General features: G+C 38.3%; 1 pseudogene across 1 annotated transcript; it reads right to left on the minus strand.

The window, feature by feature from the left end:
* Positions 1–8,152: 8,152 nt before the first annotated feature.
* LOC310715629 (CCN family member 1-like) lies at positions 8,153–11,839 on the minus strand (annotated as a pseudogene). The gene is made up of 4 exons: positions 11,684–11,839; positions 11,405–11,449; positions 10,653–10,865; positions 8,153–8,538 (listed from the first exon to the last, which is right to left on the minus strand). The product of its transcript is annotated as a CCN family member 1-like (transcript).
* Positions 11,840–12,877: the final 1,038 nt, after the last annotated feature.

A 12,877-nucleotide genomic window follows, 5' to 3' on the forward strand; every position in this document is an offset into this window, starting at 1 on the left:
TTAACATCCGAATGCGGAGCGCTAGTATCTCTAGTAATTGTGGTGATGTCTTCAGCATGTGAACTCATAGTCTTTAAGGTGGGATGGGGGCTGAGTTCTGCGTTTGCCCCAGAGTTCTGCATTTGCCGCAACTGTATGTCTGCCTCTAGTGGTGAAGCATGGAAATACAATTGAATGGTAATCCTTTCTTACAATTATAGTTTATACAGTAACAACTTCCACAAGTATTTGGATGACAGATGCTTCAACAATGCCGAAGCATAATAATAAAGTTGAAAAAGAAACAAATTTTTTTTTATACTGGGAAGATTTATGTGAAGAAACAATTCAACCTTTTATGGAAGGAGATGCTTATGCCATGATGCTGATTTCATTCCTCACGTAATGACACTTTGTCACAGTCTTTTTTAAGTCAAACATAAAATCTTTCTAATCCTCATTTCACAGAAAATTTCACAGAAAAACTTAGTTATTAAGAATAATCGCCTGAACTTGTTAGAAATAGTGCAAATTTCAGCTAGTTTTTTCCCCCCATCAGGATTCACATGATGCAGTCAGTGTTACAGAATAACATAATTTGAATAACTACAAAATATATATGCAATGAACCAATGCATCCATTCATACTTGCTGACCAGCAGAACTCTCAATCACACCTGCAAGGCACAGCACAGTAGTTTGACTTTTATACAATACTTTACAAATAGAAAATGGAGGGAAGTGGACAGAAAGGAGAAAAATAAGGAACCAAGTGTTAATATGATGACTATTAAATTAGTTTATCCAAATCCATTGTTCATCCTGATCAATTTAAGTCACATATTTAGACTCAGATCTGAGAGACTTGGATTTTAAAAAAAAGGACACACAGACATTGCAACATACATTTTACCTAATCATAAGTCTTTTTATAGTGATTATTTGAATATTAATAATTATGTAAAAATGGTACAAATGGTACACTTAACCATGTGGTGCCCTACAATTCAAGTCAAGTCAAGTTTATTTCTATAGCGCTTTTCACAACAGACATTGTCTCAAAGCAGCTTTACAGAAAACAACAGTGAAGGTGAATGGTGTGCGTTTGTCCCTGATGAGCAGCCGTGGCGACAGTGGCAAACTCCCTTAGATGATATGAGGAAGAAACCTTGAGAGGAACCAGACTCAAAGGGGAACCCATTCTCATTTGGGTGACATCAAGAGTTTGATCATAAATCTTTCAACAATACAGAACACTGGAGAGTGAGAACTAACATGAGCACTGGAGTATAAGATTATAAGTAAATGCTCTTTCTACAGTCTTTGGTATAAAAAGCTCAACATTTGTGATCATCATAGATCCAGCATCAGCTTCTCCATGCCAGGGCCTTTAAACACTCGGCATCTACTTCTCCATGATCATCCATAGGTCCATAATCTTCACGAGGTGGGACGTGACTGGAGCTGGCCAAACCTCAGGATGCCTCGGGATGGGGAGGGAAAGAGAAGCAGTGGAGAGGAATTAGCGTAGCTGCTGTTCATGATATTAACAGCACAAGTTGATAATGTGCATGTAATCATATATTCTGGAGCACAAGGTTGTGATGTGATGTGTGTGATGTGTGTTATGTGTAGGCTTTGCTAAAAAGATATGTTTTTAATCTACACTTAAACTGGGAGAGTGTATCTGAGCCCCGAACACTGTCAGGAAGACTATTCCAGAGTTTAGGAGCTAAATGTGAAAATGCTCTACCACCTTTAGTGGACTTTGCTATTCTAGGAACTACTAGAAGCCCAGAGTTTTGAGATCTCAGGGAGCGTGGCAGATTGTAGCGTGTTAAAAGACTGAAGAGATACATGGGAGCCAAACCATTTAGTGCTTTATAAGTAAGTAGCAGTAGTTTGTAGTCTATTCGAAACTTAATAGGAAGCCAATGTAGGGACGATAAGATTGGGGTTATATGGTCATATTTTCTTGACCTAGTAAGAACTCTGGCTGCTGCATTCTGAACTAACTGAAGCTTGTTTATTAATAATGCAGGACATACACCTAGTAATGCATTACAGTAGTCTATTCTAGAGGTCATAAATGCATGGACGAGCTTCTCTGCATCAGATATAGATAACATATTTCTTAGCTTAGAAATATTTCTAAGGTGAAAGAAGGCTGTTTTTGTAACTTGATTGATGTGATTATTAAAAGATAAGTTGCTCTCTAAAATAACTCCCAGGTCTTTTACCGTTGAACTAGTAGTTACAGAACAACCGTCTAAATGCAGGCTGAGATGCTGGAGCTTCTGTGTACTATATTTTGGGCCGATGAGCAAAATCTCCGTTTTATCAGAATTTAATAGCAGAAAGTTATGGGTCATCCAATCTCTTATTTCTTCAACACACTCAGTTATGCGAGCTAATTGAGCTGTATCGCCTGGTTTGGATGAAATATATAGCTGGGTATCATCAGCATAACAATGGAAGCTAATTCCATGCCTTCTAATAATATTTCCTAATGGAAGCATGTATATTGTAAAAAGCAGGGGTCCTAGAACTGACCCTTGTGGCACGCCATAATTTACTAGCATTATCCTATCCTACGAAATGGTAACGATTGGACAGGTAGGATTTGAACCAGCTTAATGCCTGTCCCTGAATACCGATGTAATTCTGTAAGCAATCGAGGAGAAGATCATGATCTATAGTGTCGAACGCAGCACTAAGATCTAGTAAAACTAATAGGGAGATGTAGCCTTGGTCTGAAGCTAAAAACAGGTCATTAGTGATTTTAACTAGAGCAGTTTCTGTGCTATAATGGGGCCTAAAACCTGACTGAAACTCTTCAAAGATATTGTTCTCCTGCAAGTGGTTACATAACTGGGCAGCGACAATCTTTTCTAAAATCTTAGACATAAATGGGAGATTTGAAATTGGTCTGTAATTCGATAGCGTGTTTGGATCCAGATTAGGTTTTTTAATGAGGGGCTTAATAACTGCTAACTTAAGGGATTTAGGGACATGACCTAACGATAGTGAGGAGTTAATAATATTGAGAAGAGGCTCACCAGCTGTATATAACACTTCCTTCAGTAGTTTAGTGGGAATTGGATCTAACTGACATGTTGTTGATTTAGCTTTCATAATAGCATCATACAGCTCTTCCTGTCCTATACATGTAAAACAGTGTAGTTGTGGGGTTGTAGGTACGATTGTGTCGGGAGATGCTGTCAGAGGTTGAACTGCCACAATTGTTTTTCTAATGTTATCTATTTTTTCAGTGAAGAAATTCATAAAGTCCTCACTACTAAACTGTAATGGAACACCTTTTTCAGATCCCTGATTTGTTGTTAATTTAGCGACTGTACTGAAAAGGAACCTGGGATTGTTTTTGTTATTTTCTATGAGTTTGCTCAGGTGTTCAGCTCTAGCAGCTTTTAGCGCTTGTCTGTAGCTAAGCATACTGTCTTTATATGCAATGCTAAATACCTCCAATTTAGTTTTCCTCCATTTTATGACTATTATACAATTGCACGATATTGCAACTAAACTAAGTGTCATTTGATTGCCTGTGAAAAATGAATATTTGTCTGAGAACAGTCACTCAATCACAGCTGAAAAATGATATGAACTGTATAAGAAAATCACATGGAAAAATAAAAACACCTGAGCTGTGTGCATGAAAGATGTAAAGTGTGGAAAATGCATGCACAGCACAGCACAGCACAAAATGTTCAAAAATTAGGAGGTGTTCAAAGGTGTGTAAATTTCACTTGTGATTACTAAAACTTGTAGCCCACTTGCAAGTTGTTGATGCTTTTTAAGCACCACTAATTATATACCTTGGGAACAGCAGCCAGTGGGCTGCAGGGTCGTATGTTGCGTAGATGAGTTTCTCTCTCCAGCTTTCATTGAGCGTTGTCGTTGGTCGAGAGGACATGCCCATGCCACAACTACTCAAACATAGAGACCAATCAGTTGTCTGGACCACTGTCAGGGAACCGCGTTTGAGCAATGGCCCATGGGCCCAAGATAGAAAAATGGGGGAAAAATGTTTAAATATTGTATGCATTTGAACAGGGCGAGATGACTTGAATACCAACATTAATATCATTGAGTAAAACCAAAGAAATGTAAAATGCTGTCACACTTGGTTTTTGCAGTTGACAGCATAAATTTGTTACAGTTGTTTAACACTGCTCATTGTGATTATGTGCAAAGAGCTCAGCAAAGGGCTTATATCATTTACATTTACAGCATTTAGCAGATGCCATTATTCAGTGCGGCTTTCAATTATCTCATTTATACAACTGAGCAGTTGAGGCTTAATGGTGCCCAAAAGCACAGCAGTGACAGCTTGGCAACACTGGGCTTTAAACTCACAACCCTGCAAATATTTATGGAGTTATTCATAATTGGAGTACAGCGGAACCCGGTTATGTGGCCGGCCTAGGGGTTTGCCAAAAAGCGTCGATATAACCGATGATCGAGATAAATGAAAACCAATATGGCGGCAATATATTAACGTGCTTGAAATTTCTTTATGTACATGATGTGCGTTATTAAATGAGAATGTACATGCACGTGTTTTTGGAGGTTTTTTACACAACAGTGTTGCCGCGATTTGTTTGATGAAGGCATACTATAAAAATGTACATACATGTTTGCTAACAACAAAAGGCATATGTGCACCAACTAACAGCAGAGATTTACCAGTATAGAATACAAACCACCGTCGATTCTCAAAACAAACCTTTATTTTATTCTCCAACATTGCAAACACAAAGATCGCTCACAAAATCACAAAAAATGTGCGGGGTGTAGTTCGTTTTTACAAAAAGCTAACCAGAGTCAACATTAAATTCTCGAGTCATTTCACTCTGACACACAGCTCTGAAAAGTATCCTACACTTCCAACATCTGCATCTGTAAGGCTTGATTTTTACTACAGTGCTGTCTCACTACCGTATTTTCGCGTATATAAGACGCACCCTGGGTGAGGGGTATGTAAAAATTTCTATAAGATGCGTCTTATATACGCGAAAATACGGTAGTGAGATGGTGACGTGGCAAAAGCCAGCGATTGGTCATGTGGATCGAGATAACTGACGGGGCAAATTTGCCCCCCCTTGTGCTCAAGATATTAGGGTTCGGTGACATATAAGAATCAACATAACCGATGAGAAAATGCTGAGACAAAGAAAGAATTTGGCGGTTCCACTTCAAAAACGTCGACTTAATAGGGTCGGTGAGTTAACCGAGGTCGAGATAAGTGGGTTCGACTGTATATACTGTATCAGTTCATATACAGCTTAATAAATGAGATCCAGTGTTTGCCTTAGTACTTTGTCTCTGTTTGAGGAAATGTATTAGATTTCATTCCAATTATTTGACATAAACTGGTTGCAGTTTGGGCATACTAGCAACAACACTTTAAGTCATTTTCATTAGCAATACTGTGTGCTCCTCCTTCTCTACTGAATGTATTTATAGAGCAAGAATTGAGCAGCATGATTCCTAACCCAATGGAACTCTTTGTGATGTTTCCATTTCTGATCACCCCTTTATTGTGAAATACTAAAAAAAAAAAAAAAAAAAAAAAAGGAAACAACTGTGGAATCGTTTTTTTGTTTGTTTGTTTGTTTGGGTTTTTTTGCCATAGGAGTTCTTTATTGGACCTTGTCCTTGACCTTGACATTACTAAGACTTGTCATCAATAGCTACCAAAAGCTTATACAGTGAGGAAAATAAGTATTTGAACACCCTGCTATTTTGCAAGTTCTCCCACTTAGAAATCATGGAGGGGTCTGAAATTGTCATCGTAGGTGCATGTCTACTGTAAGAGACATAATCTAAAAAAAAAAAAATCCAGAAATCACAATATATGATTTTTAAACTATTTATTTGTATGATACAGCTGCAAATAAGTATTTGAACACTTGTCTATCAGCTAGAATTCTGACCCTCAAAGACCTGTTAGTCTGCCTTTAAAATGTCCACCTCCACTACATTTATTATCCTAAATTAGATGCACCTGTTTGAGGTCGTTTTCTGCATAAAGACACCTGTCCACCCCATACAATCAGTAAGAATCCAACTACTAACATGGCCAAGACCAAAGAGCTGTCGAAAGACACTAGAGACAAAATTGTACACCTCCACAAGGCTGGAAAGGGCTACGGGGAAATTGCCAAGCAGCTTGGTGAAAAAAGGTCCACTGTTGGAGCAATCATTAGAAAATGGAAGAAGCTAAACATGACTGTCAATCTCCCTCGGACTGGGGCTCCATGCAAGATCTCACCTCGTGGGGTCTCAATGATCCTAAGGAAAGTGAGAAATCAGCCCAGAACTACACGGGAGGAGCTGGTCAATGACCTGAAAAGAGCTGGGACCACCGTTTCCAAGGTTACTGTTGGTAATACACTAAGACGTCATGGTTTGAAATCATGCATGGCACGGAAGGTTCCCCTGCTTAAACCAGCACATGTCCAGGCACGTCTTAAGTTTGCCAGTGACCATTTGGATGATCCAGAGGAGTCATGGGAGAAAGTCATGTGGTCAGATGAGACCAAAATAGAACTTTTGGGTCATAATTCCACTAAACGTGTTTGGAGGAAGAAGAATGATGAGTACCATTCCAAGAACACCATCCCTACTGTGAAGCATGGGGATGGTAGCATAATGCTTTGAGGGTGTTTTTCTGCACATGGGACAGGGCGACTGCACTGTATTAAGGAGAGGATGACCGGGGCCATGTATTGCGAGATTTTGGGGAACAACTTCTTTCCCTCAGTTAGAGCATTGAAGATGGGTCGAGGCTGGGTCTTTCAACATGACAATGACCCGAAGCACACAGCCAGGATAACCAAGGAGTGGCTCTGTAAGAAGCATATCAAGGTTCTGGCGTGGCCTAGCCAGTCTCCAGACCTAAACCCAATAGAGAATCTTTGGAGGGAGCTCAAACTTCGTGTTTCTCAGGGACAGGCCAGAAACCTGACTGATCTAGAGAAGATCTGTGTGGAGGAGTGAGCCAAAATCCCTCCTGCAGTGTGTGCAAACCTGGTGAAAAACTACAGGAAACGTTTGACCTCTGTAATTGCAAACAAAGGCTCCTGTACCAAATATTAACATTGACTTTCTCAGGTGTTCAAATACTTATTTGCAGCTGTATCATACAAATAAATAGTTATAAAATCATACATTGTGATTTCTGGATTTTTTTTTTAGATTATGTCTCTCACAGTGGACATGCACCTACGATGACAATTTCAGACCCCTCCATGATTTCTAAGTGGGAGAACTTGCAAAATAGCAGAGTGTTCAAATACTTATTTTATTCACTGTATGTACTACATGTGTATTAGTGCACATCTTTGTTAAACATATAATACACATTAATGCACAATAATTTGGACATGAATTTAGACATAAAAAATGCACTTGTTAGAGTAAGAAGTAGAGCAAAATTAAAAAATGAAATTTACTCTAATATATTTTAGTCTGAATAACTAGACTGGTATTGAACATCGATAGAAGGATGTGTCAGTTGGTGATCAATTGATTAACGGGATTCCAGCTTTCTAAAGAGGACCTAAATTTGGCAAATAAATAACCCTGTTTTTTCAAACTGAACAAATCTTTTTTACTTATATATAATAATAATAATTATAGAAATAATTTGCGTAAGGGTGTAATTAGTTGGATTTGGTAATCCTACTTGACAACATAATTCTTTTCACCAGTACAATTACAGAAGCAAAAGCAGTCTTTGGCATTTTCACAGATATTGAAACATTTGGTTGAGCGTGAAATCTGTTTTTAAACAGGGTGTGGTACACAGAATGGAGCTCTGGTCCACCTGAAAACAGTGGTTTAACGTTTACATACAGTGAATTCAATGGTGGTCCTGGTTCAAGGTTTATAAAATTTTATAATGGGAGGAAAAGGAATGTTGCGGTCTTGCGCTTGTGGAAAAGGAAACAACTTCTTGCTATGTGGAGTGGGAATTAAAACGAATACGACCCAAAGAAGATTGAAATGTATATTTTAGATTGGCAGATTTGATAAAAAGGCTGCAGCTAAGCTTTTGACCAGTGTAGAGCAAAAGTAAAAAAAAACATTAATTCAGTTAATATTCTGCTGTTTTGCAAAAACCGCAGAACAACTTGTGTAATTTGTGTATTCATCCATTTATTTTAATTTTGGTGGTTTCACAGAGGATCTCAAGCTTATCCTGGAAACACTGAGCATGAGGATGGCAATCGAAATTAGCCTTTCCACCTATGGGTGTGTGACGTGATAGAGTCCTCCGCTCCCACAACTCATTGCCCGTTCTTGTCATGAGGACCATTAGCCTGCTGATTTGTGGCAGTCCACGCTGAAGCAGAATTGGCCAGGCACCCGCACCAGTCGAGAAGAGGGGCAGGAGGGTGATGACAGGGGCAGACTCGTTGTACAAAGAGGACCAGGACCCACAGCGCCATCTATGCAGGTACATTGGTATTTGCAGCCCATACAAATACTCTCACCATTCTGGTACATTCGGCCATGCACAGCCGTCTAGTTTGGCTGAACAAAAAATAAATAAATTAAGATGGATGAAGACTTCAAATAATGTGGAATGATGTACAGTATTAACACATATACCACAAAGTTCGATTCCGATTGATTAGAAAGTATACATTTTCTGTAACATTATCTGTATATCTGTAACAGTTATCAAATATCTGTAATGTTATATTAACATTTAAATTAATTGTCCTATTGTAATGTTGTGCACAAGGACTTGAATGAAAAAAGCATATTAATTGGCCAATCTCTTCGGTATAAGAGGAATAAAACACGTGGGACAGAAAATGATAAACTCTGCGGTGGTAACAGTAACTCCACGTCTAATTCCAGGCATTCCCCTAGCTTGCATCATCAGGCAAATTTCTGTAAGCACTATACAGTGAAAACTGAGCATTTCAATAGGAACTCCCCGTACAGAGATTTCTGCTTATGCAAAGGCAACACTCTACTTAAGATATCAACATGTCTTCCAGAAGGCCAAGCCTTTCAAGCTTGTAAGGGTAAGAAGCTATTTAAGACTTGACACTATCAAACCACTAAAGCAAGGCCTCAAGAGACAGAAATATGCTCTTATGATGATGAGCAGTTTTATTTGCTTGTAAAAGACATGGACACACTTGTTACTGATGACCCTGGCATTAATTCAGCAGTTCCATATTCTAAAATATTAAAGTTTTTTCTGAAGGTTCAGATTACAGCAGTTGGCTTTGTCCTTTCCCCAACAACAGGCAAACATGGCAGCAATCTTAGTCACAGTCACACCACAACTGACATGGCAAAAAACAAGCCCAAAGCAAGGGTCGGGGGTTACAAAAAGGTCAGATGTGATTGAAAAGTTTGACGAGGGTGACAGGAGGTAGAGACAGAGATGTACCGTAATTTTTGGACTATTAAGCGCACCCAAATATAAGCCGCACCCACTAAATTTTACAAATATTTAAATTTTTTACATAAATAAGCCGCAGGTGTCTACACTGAAACTAATGAACTTTACACAGGCTTTAACGAAAGACACGTTACACACTGTGTAACGGGTGAAATATGTGGCGCTTCCTTTAGGAGCATAGCGGTATTTTGGGAATAGCATGCCACTGCATTTATTCGGTATTACTGCATGTGTGCAAGACTCAGGATTACGTCCTTATTATTTTCTGATGCTCATTTCTAAGTTTCTTTGACTAACACGTAACGCTGTTACCAAGAAAAATAAAAAAGCACGAGTTTTGGAAACCTGTCTGTGCTTATATGATTTCTGTTGCAACAGGAGTTAGCGAGCTCTCCCTTCACCCAGACTCAACGCGTTACTACGGCTTGTATCTAAACAAGAAAGTAATTGTTCACTGTCTTCCTCCTTCCTTTCACAACTATTTCTCTCTAGTTTTTCTTTTGGCATCGTGGTGCGTTTAAAAATCACCACCGGTGATCTCCCGATGCCTGCACCTCAGAATACAGGTAAGGTGCGTTTTTTCATTTCCGTTCGGAAATTTCATTGGTCTAATGTTATGTCGCTCAGTTTTTTGGCTTGAAGTTTGTGAAACCGGGAAAAACCCAGGAAAAATACATAAATAAGCCGCTTCGTTGTTTAAGCCGTGGGGTTCAAAACGTGGGAAAAAAGGAGCGGCTTATAGTCCGAAAAATACGGTAATATCCGCTTTGTGATCAAAAGATGTCTATTCATTGCATAGACCGGCATCACCAACTTGGCCAGAATGCAATTCCATTTCCATGCATCTCTGGTGGGACTCGATAAAAAAACATCATCATCAGCTTCTAAATATCTTCAGTGTCCATCATGGCTCATGTTGTGCTTCATTTCTGTTTGGAGCCTCTCCTACCACACTACTCTTACACAATAAGGACTATTAGGTTACCATGACACGAATAAAAAAGATATGCAATTTTGTTGCTGTGTATAAATTTGGGATGAATAATGAGTCTGCAGATAAAAATAACACCAGTCGTTATTTATCCCAGTGTAACCTGTTCAAAACATGGCTGACCAAAGCACATAAAAGTATCCTAGCTCTAAATGAAGACCCAAAGCATCACGCTTTCGAGTTTCCACAACAGACACATACACACTCAAATATTCATAGTTTTACTTTACTCACCTCGACATATTCCTGCTCCCAACATCACATCATTGCCATAGTTGCACTCCAAGCCCTTATGGTGGTCACAGCGTTTGTAAGTATTACAGTGCTGGTTGAGTTGGGGGGCACACACTTTACAGCACCCCCAACCATCAAACACCAGCCTGACTCTAAGAGAACACATTGGCGGCATAGCAGGGCATTCTCACACACCCGGCAGCTGGCATCAACCTGGGAAATGAGATCAAATCATTGTTGGATTGTGGGTTGAAGTAACAAATTGGTAATAGGGTGAAAATTGAGAAGAGGAAAATTGTAATTATGTGAATGAACATCAAAGCTTTTGGAAATATCTAGATTCCTGTGACTGCGAGACTTGTGAAAGTCTTCCACAAGCTTCCACAAGCTTTCAACAAGCCTCATGTAATCAAGAGCCAAGGTGGTTTGGAAACTAGGAACAGGAAACAAGGACTAGAAAAACCTCTAGAGGTCTGGATGAGAAGCTTCAAATAGCCTGACTACTAACTATAGTCATCCAAGAACATAATAATTAGTTACAGTAAGTTGTAGATGATTGTATTGAATGAAAGGCAGGCTTGAGATTCTTCTGTGCTCTGAGTAAAAAGTGAAAAAACATTGAAAATTAGATTTTACAAGACACAAATAACTTCTGTTAAACATAACCGAAATAGAAAACAGTAAATACAAAGTTCACTTAGATAGTAAATTGATGCACATCATTATTTATTTGCTAATTATTGAAAACTTACCATGCAAGCTGATGCAAAAGTTAAAAGAGCCGCACAGGTCAATATCTTCCATTATTGCAAATTTAAGTTGACACAATGACATGAATCATCTAAACAGGACACGGTGCACCAAGAGCCTCTGTCTGTGAACTGTTATAAATAGCCAAACACACACACTATAAAAAGCGCAGAATGAAAAAATAAATAAATGAAAGGAGAAAGCACAACGAAACAATAAAAAAACCCAGGTGTCCTTATATACCTTTGATTTTGTCTGTATAAAGCTGGGCTCATGCGTGCCTTATAGCTCAGACTAGATTTACCAAATTCGTGTGGCTCGCTCAGGCTCCGCCCATCTTCATATATCCGCCTAATTATGTTTGGGATTCGTCCAATGTCTTCCAAAGGGGTGGGGAAGTGACCCTGTGAAGCGGTGAAAGGGGCGTGGCCAGTCATTCATAAAAACAGAATTAGTCTGCGCTTTGAGGCGGCCATGCAGAGCTGCGCTTATTTTCTCTGGTTTGTATTAAAATATTACCAGGGCTTATAAGTGCCCTTTATTTATTTATTTATTTATTTATTTATTTATTTATTTATTTATTTATTTATTTATAACAGTGTTTTTGGTTTTATTCAGTATTCTAGGTTGAACTGAGTGAATACAGCCGGATACAACAAAAACTGTGTCTGTTTTCAATTCCAGCTTAAAAGCAACAAAATGTGTTTATTTTAGGTTTGAGAAGTCATTCATTTCTATACAGACTGTATATTCATAGAAATATAGTAGTATAGTATATACTAGCATCATATTAAATGTAAAGTCTATCTTTAATATTCCAGATATTCTATAACATCAAAACAACTAGCAGTCTGATATGAAATACAAGATGACAATTACACAACTATGCAAAGGGAAAAAATGAATATGATTAAAAAAAAGGACTCAAGTCATTTAAAACCTTTGCCTCAAAAATGTGCACTGTGAGAAATGTGAAATTATCACATACAGCAGAAGGTTCTATACACAGGTTCACCATTTACTAACTAACTAACTAACTAACTAACTAACTAACTAACTAACGAACTAACTAACTAAATAAGTAAATAAATAAATAAATAAAATTTATTTTATCAAATTAATAACATTTATTGCCAAATGATATAATAATGCATATATACTTTTTTTTTATAAGAAATCACAATTGGAATTGTTTTTGTGTTACAGTATCATGACAAGGAACCTGACTTGGCTGAATTAGCTTATATATCTACAGAAAGCAGTGAGGAAAAGGACACATTCTTTAAATGTAGTTTGCCACAAGAGCCATGGTTCTTTTTTATTGACAAGAAAGAATGGCAAGAGCTAAGAAAGCATCAGAAAGGAAGATGTTTTCAAGGGTTACAGTGGACAAACGTGATTGCGAAGGGAATACGGTTCAATTCACCCATACTGCAGTTTTGGTTTTAAAAGACACAGTGTGAAAACCCTGCTGT

Source organism: Silurus aristotelis (assembly GCF_946808225.1).
Source record: "Silurus aristotelis genome assembly, chromosome: 20".
NCBI lineage: Eukaryota > Metazoa > Chordata > Actinopteri > Siluriformes > Siluridae > Silurus > Silurus aristotelis.